At 39.3% G+C, this 13994-nt stretch overlaps 1 protein-coding gene across 3 annotated transcripts in view; it reads right to left on the reverse strand.

Moving 5' to 3' along the window:
- Positions 1 to 13994, reverse strand: part of CDC42SE2 (CDC42 small effector 2) — a 60723-nt gene that overhangs the window by 7047 nt on the left and 39682 nt on the right. The gene's annotated exons all lie outside the window — the stretch shown is intronic.

The raw sequence follows: 13994 nt of genomic DNA on the forward strand, positions 1-13994 counted from the left end.
ATGACTTGGTCTAGCTTTGGCCATCACTATATAAGTAACCATTTAAGTTTTATTCTTTAAAAAAAGAGGAATATAAAATTATCATCAGTGACCATTAATGTTAGCAAATACACTGTTATTTAAATACAGCATTCCGCACCATACTCATTCTGAGCACAACTTTTCAGTGATGTTAAAACAGCCCCAAGTTTTCCATGACTGTAGATACTGGGATCTAACTGGGAGGGGCCGGTGTGCTGGCTTAGTGGTCTAATCCCAGCTCCGCTCACCCGTTTACTTCCCTTTCAACAGTACCCTCCTGAAATTGCAGTCTGCTTCAAAACTAAAGCAAGTTATGTTTGAACTTGTTGGATAAGTCTGCCTTTGAACATAATATTTTATGTCTATCTCCTGAAATGCTGGTATGATCTGATAAATCCTAAAAAGGTATCATGACAGACCCAGGTGACAGCTTCTCAAGATTTGCATGTGATTTTCTACAAAGTTACAAAAGCAGGAAAGTTCACGCATTAGTTTTAGGAGCCAGTGTGGATCATTCTGTTCGTCCTCTAGCTTTTGTTGCTGCAGATCAGAATTGCAAGATGGTGTCTGCCAGGCTGCACCTTTCCCAAAGCTTCCCAGTATGCAGGGGGCCGCCTGGCTCAGCCCGAGGCCTTCTCAGGGTAAGATCTACTTCCAGGCCACTAGGATTCTGATCATCCTTGTTCTGTGAACACACACAGAGGCACTGCTTCCTCCGGAAGGGTGTCTGGAGCTTAGCAGAGGCCACACTTGGCCCACATCTCCATGTTAAGTGATTTATTCTGTTGAGTCACTGCAGGAAGGTACTGGGAGAGCAGTCACCATGGTGCATTCAGGCCACCACCCATCCTACCCTGAAATGTTTCTTGAAAGAATGGATTCGACTGTGAATCAATATGCTTGTGAAAGAGGAGTATTAATATACACTCACAAATACAATAACACACATTCTCAATACTGAGGATGTTCAAAAGCAGAGGACTAAACTGATTTTTCAAGAGACTGACTCTCACACTGAAAAGCAAAGAACAGAAGATTCAACTTATATCATAATGATTATTAGGTAATTAATTTATAAAACTGAAAACAGTATTTTTAAACTTGATCTTTACTGAGTTGGGAGTCAAACTTTTCCTTTCATATTGGAAGGTTTCTTCATGCCTTCTCTAATCTCACCTTGATTTTAATGTTAAAAGTAGAGCTTTCAGTCCTTCCTTCCTGAAGGCTAGAAGGAGCACAGCTCTTAAAGCAGGGAAACAATCACATTGGTTTTAAAAGGCTCACCCAGCCGACGTGACTCAGTTGGTTCAGCATCGTCTCATGAACCAGGTCACTGGTTCAATTCCTGGTCAGGGCACATGCCCAGGTTTTAGGCTTGATCCCCACTAGGGGGCATGCAGGAGGGAGGCAGACTATCTTTCTCTCTCTCTCTCTCTCTCTCTCTCTCTCTCTCTCTCCCCCCCCTCCCTCTCTGAAATCAGTTAAAAACATTTTTTATTTTTAAAAAAACTACTCCATGACAGCTGCAGGTGGAAAGCAGGCTGGAGGGGCCAAACTAAGTTATAACATTGGTGAAAAGAAATTAGATTCAACTAACAGCAGAGATGGAAAGAGGTGGATAGATTCAAGAAGTGTTCAGCAGGTAAAATCAACAGTACTTGCTTTGGGCTGGATTTGGGGCCTGAACGAGAGGCAAAAGTTAAGGGAGATGCAGGTTTCAGATCCGAGCAACATGTGCAGTTCCTTGGGTTAGGTCATCCAGCAGGAGGACCAGGCTCTAGGAAGAGGAAAAACTCAGTCTAAGACACACTGAGTTTTAGGGACCAGGGAGCCATCCAAGTGAATTTATCCAGAGGGACAGTGGATATATGGAAACAGTTCTGAAAGGCGAACATGGAGATAAGAAATGAAGTCACCAGCATCATAAAAAGCTGCACATTGAGACTTCCTAGGAAGTGCACAGAGGAACCCACTTAAGGTTGGGTGGAGGAAAATAAACCATCACAGAAGGTCAAAAAGAAACATCCTGAAGTTAGGAGGAACAACAGGTGTCTTCTTGAAAGTATTAAGAGTGAGAAGGCAACACAGCTGAAAGCTGGTGAGGGCACCAGCAGACGGAGACAGGTGCGCCGGACGCAGCCGCACAAAGTGAGCACCTCGGAGTGTCCAGGAGGGGGGAACGGAGAGGCCAAGCAGACCGCTGAAGGAAAGTCTGACCTGGGCGGAGAGAAAGACGGCAAGAGTGAAGGGAGGAGAGGAAATTAGGTCAGATGATCAGACTGAATTTTTTCCCTTGAAGATGAGAAAGATTTGATTATGCTTAATTTCTAATGAGGTAGATCAAGTAAAAGGAGAGACAGAAGGTAAAGAAAAATAAAGGATTATCAGCATTATAAGGTGACAGAAAAGGTTGAAAGGCCGAGGTGTCCCTAAGACATTCTCAATGAACCAAAAGCCTAGATGCTGAATGTAAGTAAATATTTTAAAGTTAAAAAATGTGCTATTTCCCAGGCACACGTAGGCATTTAGAGAATGGAGCACTTTCTTGGTGTGCTGTGTTAGGGTGAGAGAGACAAGATTTAAATCATGGGCAAACGAGGGGAATTCCAGAGCAGCCTCTGCAGAGAAAAACAGGAAGTGGCGCGCTCGGCTGCAATCTGTGCTAACTGTCATCAGGAGCAGCGTCACTGATTTTCCTGGAAACATACTTTCTTTATAAGGAACTTTATTAAGAATGTCAACTGTCTAATTCTTGCCATCCTTAAAATATTGTGTAAAGATGGGGGGAGGGGAGGGAAAATGTCTTTTCCCATGAGATTTCTACATAATTACTTGCCATCACAGTAAGATCATTATTAAAGATAATGAACCAATAACTTAGAGTAGATGCAAGGGGAGGAATTAAAAAGGTAAGTGCCACTGAGTGAACATGTCTGCATCCTCATGCGAACAAGCCAACTATAAAAGCACACTTATAGGACAATGGGGAAATTTAAAAACTGGATGTTAGATGGTAATAAGGAACTATGTTAAATTTACTCTGGGACATGGCAATAATACCACAGTAAAAATAAATGAACTGATATATTGACTACAACATGATGAATCTCAATTATGCTGAGTGAAACGGCACAAAGAGCTCGTTTACAGAAAGTGCAAACTAGTATATGGTGACAGAAAGCACATGGGGGGACTGCCTGGGGGAGTGTATGGGGGTGAGGAAGAGAAGGATTACAAAGATGCCCAAAAACTCCAGGGGGGTGATAGATTTGTCCACTATCTCGATTGTGGTGGTGGCTTTGTGGACATATGTCCAAATTTATCAAATTGTACACTTTAAATATGTGCTGTTTATTATATGTCAGCCATGACTCATTAAAGCTGTTTAGATGTCAGACATACATACTGAAATATTTTGGATACAATGTGATATCTGGATGTGTTTTAAAGTCCCCAATGGCGGGGTTAGGGGGTACAAGTGAAACAACATGGCTCCATCATTACCGTTGAAGCTGGTGCTACATACACTTCGGAGTGAGAGGGGGCATTTCTGTTCCCTTTATGTTTGTATATATTTGATAATTTTCCTAATAAGTTTCTTAAAAGACCTGTTAATTCATGTAGTTTCCTCCTACTCTTATAATTTTACATAAAACATATGTATTGTGCACTAGTAAAAATGGTGTGACTAATTCCATTCGTATGAAAAATGAACAATTTCATGCCCTATTTCCATTAGAACTTAATCTTGCCCTCATTCTTTCGAATGCCTTACAATTCTAAAATCATTCCCTACTCACCTCCTGTCCTCTTCCCAAAACTATTAGAAAATATACTTTAAGGTTTTTGTGGAGGGGTTTTAATCCTCACAGAGGATTTTTTTTTTTTCCCATTGCTTTTTGGAGAGAGTGGAAGGGAGGGGGAGAGGGAGAAACATTGATGTGAGAGACACACTGACCTGACCTGGTTGCCTCCACTATGTGCCCTGACCAGGGATCAAGCCCACAACAGAGGTACATGCCCCTGCCCGGAATCGAACCCTGAACCCTTCAGTCCATGGGCTGCCATTCTAACAACCATTGAGGCAAAACGGCTAGGGTGATATACTTTAAGTTTTTAAAAAATACACTGAAGGCCCAAAGAGCAATATACAGATTTTATAACACAGAAACACACACCTGAAACCTATATGTTCATATAACCATTGTCACCCCAATAACATTGTTAAAAATAAAAATAAAAATAAAAACAAAAACACTGCAGAGCTACCAATTAACATACAACTAGCTACAATATCAATTTGGTTTATATATTCCTTCATGCACTTACAAGTTCCTTTTTGAAAATGAAACAACCCAAATAAAACAAAATGGCTTAAACAATAAGGTCCAGTGGCAAGGGACTCAGTGCCTGCAGAGGTACCACCCCATTTCTCTGCTCTGCCCTCCACTCTCCTCATGTGAATGTCAGTCTCAGGCTGGTAGCAACAGAGCTGCCTCAAGTCTAGCCTTCCATCTGTGTGACGACACACAGAGAAGTAGCTCTTCATTGAAAACAAGGCAAATTTCCCCTGAGGTCTCCACAGAACTCAGCTGAGTCCTATGCCAGTCTCTAACCAACCCCTCTCACCCAAAGAATGTCTTACTTGGGCCACACTCTTGAACCCAATCCCTGCACAGGGACAGGAGACTCCTGTGACTGGCACAGAGCCTAATCAGGGATCACCTTGAGCACAAGGGTCCTCTGCTCAAACCTCGCGGCTCCTATGGAATGGGAATGGGGCGGAGCCAGTGCAGAATGGACGCTGTGGTTACAATAATGCCCATCATGGCAACTATTACAAGATTTAAACATTACGAGGCAAATAGTTTTAAAACTAAGAATGTAAAATTCAGAGAAAGGATTGGTCGGTCTGTGGTTATTCTTCCAACAGGTCTTTCTCTGGTTCCCCATTAATTTATCTACTTTTATCTGTGTAAGCTGGTGATCTCCAGCATATCCAAAGTCCCTTTTCTTCCCTCTTCCATGTCTTCACTTTATTAACTCTATGCTGATGACCAGTAAATCTATTTTCTCTTTTCTGGGCTTTGGACTATATATTCAACTGCTTACCAGATACCATCATGTGACTATTGAGAGGATACTCAATTTCCTATGTCCAAAACTGGACGCATAGCCCTGCTCCTGTAACCCTTCCTCCTCTTCATTCCGTTTTGGTAAACACTTCTCCCAGTTTTCAAGCCACATCTGAGGGCTATTCCTCCTCTTCCTCCCTCAGACCAGCACATCAAATCAGCATCGCATCCTGGGGATGCAACCTTTACCCTCCCCGTCGCCGTGTCACTGCCACAGCCTCTGTCAAGTCCCTGTCTCCCTGCACCTAGATCATGGCAGTAGCCCCCTAACTTAATTGCTTTCACTTTTACAAACTTCTACCTCCTCCCAGTATTCTTCACCCTGTTACCTAAATATACCTTTCTAAAATACAAAACTGATCATATGTCATTCACCCATTTAAAAACCCTCAATGGCTTTCCAAAACTTTGAGGATAAATTCAAAAAGCCATAGCCTATGAAGTCCTGTTAATCACTCCAACCTCATCTTTTACTACTTCCTTCCCTGCACTGTAAGCTTTCATCTGGGACTTACAGTTCCCTAAATAAACTCTCACTTCTCTGCCCCTGCCTGGAAGACTCTTTCTGACTGCTCCTTAATCTGACTCAGGCCTGCCTTCTAGTCTGGGCTTAGCTGCTCCTTCTCTGTGCTTCTCAGAGCACCTGTAGTCACCTCTACCAAAGTAAAAGTTCATCTCTCGCCAAATATAAACTGTCCACTGGATGGACAGTATGCTCCTATACAGCACCATACGTGGCCCACAGCAATTCATCAACAAACTGTTTTTGAATGAATCAATTTATGAATGTACAAACATTACATTCACAAAGTTTTTAGGGCTTAATTTTTCAAACACATTTTTTGCGGCAATATAAATAGCCCACCTCCCTCACATTTTCAGAATAATTACTGAACACAGCCTCTAGAAAAACAATCATTGCCTAATCACTTAAAAATTAAAACTTCCTCTAAGACTATTTTCTGGGCAGCTTAGTGTGTAAACATACTACCCAGGAGCAAATTAAGGTCAGGTCCCCCAGGGCAAGCAACAGGATAGTACATCCTGAAGTAGTCCTAGAAATGAAGAGAGGGTGAATGAAGAATGAAGCGCCTGCCACCTTGGGGAGGGACAAAAGCTGGTACTTCCAGACAGTAAGACAGCCATCCCTTACACCAATGTGGCCTAGGCTAATGAAAGGCTGAAAGAGAAACACATGCTACTGGCTTAACTTTGTGACCTGGAAAAAGTCCACTGAGCTGTAAAACTGAATTCCCTCCTGTGAATTACATCAAACAAGCCCACAACTCCCACACTGTGTCCAGCACCCAGGAAATACCCAGAGGCCTCACAGGGTGTTTTCAATTTGAGGGAAACCCAATGATAACATAAGTATGGTACTATGTGAACCACGAACTTGAGATAATTCCAGATTTCAGTGGCATATCTTTGTGAAGAATTTTTAGTGGTTGCTGCGGAAAACACAAACACACACACACACCCAAGAACTGTACAAAAGTCAATATGGAACCACAAAAGAGGGTGGTGGTGGCCATTCTGATTCCACGGTGTGAAGAGTGTGCAATGCTGCCTAAAAGGCACGCGCATCCCGTCAGTAATCACCGTTATTTTAAGAATTAAAAATTTATTTTTACTTTTAATTCATGTGTATTATTTTTTTAATGGTGACCACGCTGTTAGGACAAAGTTGCTTTCACCAAACTAGTTAAGTGTTTGCACCAAAACCAGAAAGTTCAGGAGCCTCCGAAATAAACTAATTTTTTAAAAAATACAATGTAACTATGTACCAGACATTTCTAAAACAAAGAGCAATTTTTCTATGGTGCTATTAGCAGTGATTCCAAGTGCATAAGCTGCTTTCAAGTTGCCTACTATCCATCCAGTTCATATGAGGAAAAAAAGTCTTAACAAAAGCAATAATAATACAGTTAACCCTTGAACAATGACGGGGTTAGCTTAAGGGACTTGTGGGACAACAAGCTGTCCAATATCACATTATAGGGGTGTCAGAAAGAGAAAACAGAGACCAAGGCAGAAAGCTTATTTGAAAAAATATTGGCTGAAAAATTCCCACCCTGGTACAAGAAACAGACATCTAGATCCAGGAAACCCAGTGAGTTCCAAATAAGATGAATACAAAAGGCTCACACCAAGAGCACATTATAATTAATAAATTGAAAAAAGTTAAAGACAAAGAAAGAATCTTAAAAGCAACAAGAAAAAAATAAGGGAACCTGCCCAATAAGACTACCAGCAGAGTTTTTTAATCCTTAACTGAGGATATGTTTTTATTGATTTTCAGAGACAGAGGAAGGAGAAGAGAGAGACATCGACAGGTTGTCCTTGCACACACCCTGACTAGGGATCAAATGCACAACTAGGCATGTGCCCTGACCAGGAATCAAACTCATAACCTTTTGGTGTCCGGACGACATTCCAACCAACTGAGCCACCTGGCCAGGGCCTGTCAGCAGATTCAGATTTTTAAGCAGAAACATTACAGGCCAGAAGGTGGCGTGATATATTCTAGGTGCTAAAGGGGGAGGGAAAAGAATACTGTAACAGGAAAAGCTGCCCTACAGAATTGGAAGGCTTTTCCAGACAAGCAAAAGCTGAAGGAATTCATCACCACTAGATAGGCCATACAGAACTGTTAGGGAGCTATTCAAGCTGAAACAAACAGATGCTAATTATTAATAGGAAAACATGAACATATAAATCTTAGTAGAAAAGGTAAAGATACATATAGATAATTTCAGATTACTCTAATACTGTAATGGTGGTGGGTAAATCAATAGATTTATACTTATAAATTTATAAATCTAGTATGAAGCTTAAAGGATAAAAGTAGTAAAAACTAAAACGACAATGATTTGTTAATGGATACCCAAAGTACATAGACATAAATTGAGACATCAAAAACAAAAAATGCAGGGGGAAGAGTAAAAACATAAAGCTTCAGTATGTGTTCAAACTTAAGTTATCATAAGCTTAGAATAGTTATAAATATAAGATATTTTATATAAGCCTGATATTAACCACAAAGAAAAAAAACTATATAGACACAGGAAAGAGAAAGAGAAAGGATTCTAAGCATGCTACTACAGAAAATGGTCAAATCACAGAGGAAAAGAAAAAGAACAGAGAATAAAAGAAATTATAAAACAACCAGAAAGTAATTAACAAAATGGCAATAGTAAGTTCATACCCATCAATAATTACCTTAAATGAAAACAGACTAAATTCTGAAATCAGACACAGAGTGGCTGAACGGATAAAGAAAACAAGGCCTAACCATATGCCGCCTACAAGAGACCCATTTCAACTTTGAGGATACATACAGACTGAAAATGAAGGAATAAAAAATATATTGCATACAAATGGAAATCAAAAGAAAGCAGGGGAAGTGGAGGGGGTGCAGGAGGCAGTTGATCAATGACTCTCTTATCACTGATGTTTCTATCTCTCTCCCTCTCCCTTCCTCTCTCTGAAATCAATAAAGATATACTAAAAAAAAAAGAGAGACATAGAGTATAATAACAGACAAATAGGGTCATTATATAATGATAAAGTGGTCAACCCAATAAAAGACTATGGTTGTAAATAGGCTATGTTTATAAATATTTATGCACTTAACATGAAGCACCTAAATATAAAAGTAAATATTAACAGATCTAAAGAGAGAAATAGACAGCAATACAAATTCAAAAACAGACAGATCATCCAGGTAAAAAAATCAATAAGGAAACTTTGGACTTAAATGACATGTTAGATCACATAAACTTAGACATTTATAAAACATTTCATCTAATAGCAGAATACACATTCTCCTCAAGAGAAAATGGAACATTCTCCAGGATAGATTATATATTAGGCTGCAAAGAAGTCTTAATAAATTTAAAAAGACTAAAATCATATCAAGCATCTTTTCTGACCACAATAGTATGGAATGAAATCAGTTACAAGAAGAAAACTGGAAAATTCACAAATACGTGGCGCATAAACAACATACTACTGAAAAGCCAATGGGTCAAAAACAAAAATAAATTTTAAAAAAGCATAAGCCAGGCAGAGAAAGACAAACATGACATGATCTTGCTTATACGTTGAATCTAAAGAATTTAATAAACTGATGAAAAAAATAGATTCAATGACATGGAAGCATAGATGAGACTGACGAATGTCAGAGGGATGGAGGAGGGCAGGTGGGTGGAGGGGGAGCGAGTACCCAAAGAATTTATACGCATATATGCATAACCCAAGGACACGGACAATGGTGGGGAGAGGGGGTGGGGAGAGGGACCGGGGAGGGGGATGAGACGGGGTGGAACGGGTCACTGGGGAGAAAAGGGGACATCTGTAATATTTTAAACAAAAATAAAATTTAAAAAAACAAAACAAAAAACACACCAAACCATCCTGATACAAATGAAAATGGATATAAAACATACCAAAACTTACAGGATGAAAGGAAAGAAGTTATTTTAAAGAGTCCATAGTGAAAAATGCCTATATTATAGAAAAGAACTTAAAGAAAAACATAACTATACCTCAAGAACTAAAAAAAGAAAAGAAACTAAGACCAAAGTTAGTAGAAAGGAAAGAACAAAGCAGAAATAAATGAAATAGACTAAAAAGTCAAAGGAAAGATCAATGGGACTGAGCTACTTTTTAAAAAAATAAATCTTTATTGTTGCAAGTATTATAGATGTCCCCTTTTTTCTTAAAAACTCCTTTTTAAAATAATTTTTTAAAATATTTTTATTGATTTCAGAGAGAGGAAGGGAGAGAGATACAGAAATAGAAACATCAACAATGAGAGAGAGAGTCATTGATCGGCTGCCTCCTGCACGGCCCCCACTGGAGACTGAACCTGAAACCCAGGCATGTGCCTTGACCGGGAATCAAACTGTGACCTCCTAGTTGATGGGTCGACACTCAACTAGTGAGCCACGCCAGCTGGGCAAGAGCTACTTTTTGAATGATAAACAAAATAGACAAACCTTGAGTTAGACTTACTAAGGAAGAGCGAACACAAATTAGAAATGAAAGAAGAGACATTACAACTGATACCACAGAAATACAAAGGACCGTAAGAGACTACTGTGAACAATTATACATCAAAATTGGACAACCTACAAGAAATGGATAAATTCTAGAAACATATAGCACGCCAAGGCTGAATTATGAGGAAATACAAAATGTGAACAAATAATGAAGGCGATTTAATCAGTAATCAAAAACCTCCCAACAAATAAAAATACAGGACCAGATGGCTTCACTGATGAATTCACTGATGAAGTCTAACATTTTAAAAAGAGATAATACCAATCCTTCTCAAACTCTTCCAAAAAATAAAAGAGAGCACTCTCAAACTCATTTTATAAGGCCAATATTACCCTGATACCAAATACAGACAAGGACCCAAGAAAAGAAAATTACAAGCCATCAATCTTGAATGTAAATGCAAAAATTCTCAACAAAATAGAAGAAAACCAACAATACAGTAAAAGGATCATACACCATGATCAAGTGACATTTATTCCAGCATGCAAGGATGGTTCCAACATTCATAAATCACAAAATATGGCATATCAGATTAACAAAATGAAGGGTAAAAATTATGTAATCATCTCAATAAATGTAGAAAAAACACCTGACAAAATTCAACACCCATTCATGACAAAAACTCCCAACAACCTGAGTACAGAGTGGACACAGTGAAGGAAACTGCAGCTCCCTTATTTTCTCATGTGACCTACTTTTCACCATTTTCACCCTTCCTCTGGGCTCTAAACAAGTTTTCTACAACACACCTCAAGTCTGAGTCACAGCTTGATTCCAATGATGATTTAATAAATCCTGAGCATACCAGGATGATTATAAAGAGGTCATCTATCTATCGGTATCAGTTATAACTTGAGCTACTAAATCCACTATCTCCCATCTGTTTCTATGAACTCCTTTACTGCTGAGTCAGACAAACTTTGAAGGTAATATATAAATCACAGTATCTTATATTCTACAAACAGTAAGCAAATAATATTTTTTTTATATTGGCGCCTACTTTTTAATTTTTTTACATATCTTTATGGATTTCAGAGAGGAAAGGAGAGGGAGAGAGAGAGAAACATCAATGACGAGAGAGTCACTGACCGGCTGCCTCCTGCACGCAACCCGGGCATGTGCCCTGACCGGGAATCGAACCCCAATCGCCTGGATCCTAGGTTGATGCTCAAACGCTGAGCCACACCCGGTCAGGCAGCAAATAATATTTAAATAGAGCAAGTAAAGCTTTTAAAAAATCATTAGACATTAAGAAAGTAACCTTGGGGAAAAGGAAGTATTACAAGGACCTCAAAATATATAAAAATAAATGATTCATCAGAGGATTTTAGTACCTATTAGTTAATCAACATGTAGCCAGAAAGTACCGATATTGTGCTCAAAATGTATAGCGCTTATAATTTGGGGGGGGGGGCGCGGGTGAAAGAACTGTGCAAGATAATACCGGAAGCATTCGCCTCTTGCTCATTATCTTTCACCAATTTTATGTAATAAGGCACAGAAGTCCAAAAATAACTGGAGCTAAGGGCTGACAGACCCTACCCTCGCTGACACCCTGCTGAGGGTCTTTACTTTAGCCTTTTCGCTTCTTCACTTTGGTTTTCCTATCAATGGGGTGTGGAATAGCTTCAAAGTTCATGTCAGCATTTGGTAAAGGAAAGTAAGTGTTTGACATTCAAAACTATCGTTTCCCAAAAGATAAGAGTCATTTGTGCAATTCATATATCCTTTAGTTTTTATTTTCCTGATTTGTGTTAACTTTTTGGCTTTTTTACACATAACAGTAGCTTAGGGTATTCCAGGCCTACAAGTAATACATTTGAAGCAGCTTTATAACATTTTTACCATAGTAGTTACTAGATATTCAAACCAATCAACTGAGATTTATCCTTCTGCATAAACCAGCATAAAACTTCACAGTGGACATATGCCATTTCTTTCTGCATACTGTACTTTGTTCTGAAAACAGCAGCCTCCTTCCTTTCCTTGGAGGAAACCCCCTCTTCCCAACCCCAACTGTATGATTCGGATAGGCTGCCAACCACAGCTGTCCACAACCCTGATCACAGGGCGTGCGTGCTGACACAAACTGGGCCAGAATCCTCCTCCAGGAAGGACTAACAAGGAGAAGCCCTTTCTTCCTCCTGAGTATTAAACCTGGAGCTGAGGGCAACCCTGTTTCCTAAGAAAAAAACACCTACCTGTAGTCAGAAAATAAGAAGTCAATGTTCAAAGAAACAATCAAGAAAAAGACAGAGATGGGTCTTAACAGTGAACAGTGTTCCAGGTTCTGGACATGGGTGTTTAAAAATCCAGATTCAGGTTTCCCAGGGTGGTAATATGAGGCGATAAAAGCACCTGTAGAAGCCCGGTTTCTAAGAACGTAACCAAAATCTCGGATTCATATGTTAGGGAACACACAAAAGAAACAAGGAGTTAGATACTGAAGAGTTTGGGGGGGAAATCTGCTCTTCAGTAACTTTGGATCCCAAATTCTCATATTTAGATCAAAACTTCAGAAAATACTAAACCTTTTCAGAATACCCATTCGTACTATATCTTCCACTCCGGGAACAAAAATGATCATTCTCCTCTGGCTTCCAGAGCTCTGTGCACTCACTGGAATGCCAGCAGTGGCCTTCAGGTTAAAGGGCTTCTATAAGGAGCCATTTCTGTAAAAGATGAGAGCCGTACCTTAAGAACACCACAGAGAAATCAAAACACCCAATTAGAGTTACAAGCAGGGAATTATTTAAGTCAAAGTACAGAAAGACAAGGTATTTCTTGCTGGAAATATTTTAAAATAGGTGGGTTGCTGATAATACACTTAAAACTCAATTCTAAGTGCATTGCTTTCTGTATTTTACCCTTTAGAGTTTAGTAGGCAACTAGCCTCTTCCCAGGTAGTATAAATTTTGCAACTGGTGACAGATGAGAAGTCTGCAGGAGGCCCCAAAATTTGTTTTTAAGAGAAATAGCTAAAAGCAAGTTTATAGTGACCTTTTCAAGCGCAAAATTGCTAAAAGCAAAACTGAAGGAAGTAGTTGTTCTCATCTCAATGAGAAACCTAAAGTGAACATAGGGAGCTTTCTCCTTCTATTTAGAAGTTAGTATCTGGTCTAAGTCATATGTTACAAGTATGAAAACTGAAATACAAATAAGTTTTAAAAAGCCTAATCTGAAATAGCTTTTCTAAGAACTAATGATACAGATTTTAATGCTTTTGAGCGTGAAAGCCTGTAAGATGAGAGAGATGTCTGCCCCCACAGGTCCACCTGGGACTGTTTCTGTGCACGTAGGTGTACGCACGCTACAGCTAACTTCTTGATTCCAATGGAATCAATTCCAGTCAATTACGTGACTGGTGAAATACTTTGCATACTGCACAAGGCTCTGCCTCTAGCACTGTAATAAAATAAATTTGCGTTGTTTTAAAGTCACTAAGCTTGTGATAATCTGTTTCGGCAGCAATAGGAAACCAATGCACCTAAAAAGATCACATTACTTGCCAAAGTCCCACAGTGACTAAAGCAGATCTAGTCTTCCTTGTCCACTGATTCTTTCCTTCACACCACTGCACTGACAGCTGCTCTAAAATAAGCATCTTTGTGTATCAAAAAAAAGTAATATAATTCCCCCTGAACACTTACTATGTAAAATAGGGAAATAATCAAATTGTTCCTAATTGAGCCAAGCAGTGTTTTATAATTTCCTTTCTTGTACTATGGTTTGTGTTGAATTGCTTTTTGTTTGCTTAATATGAAACATTAA

This window comes from Miniopterus natalensis, chromosome 4 (assembly GCF_054644295.1).
Source record: "Miniopterus natalensis isolate mMinNat1 chromosome 4, mMinNat1.hap1, whole genome shotgun sequence".
NCBI classification, from domain to species: Eukaryota; Metazoa; Chordata; class Mammalia; order Chiroptera; family Miniopteridae; genus Miniopterus; species Miniopterus natalensis.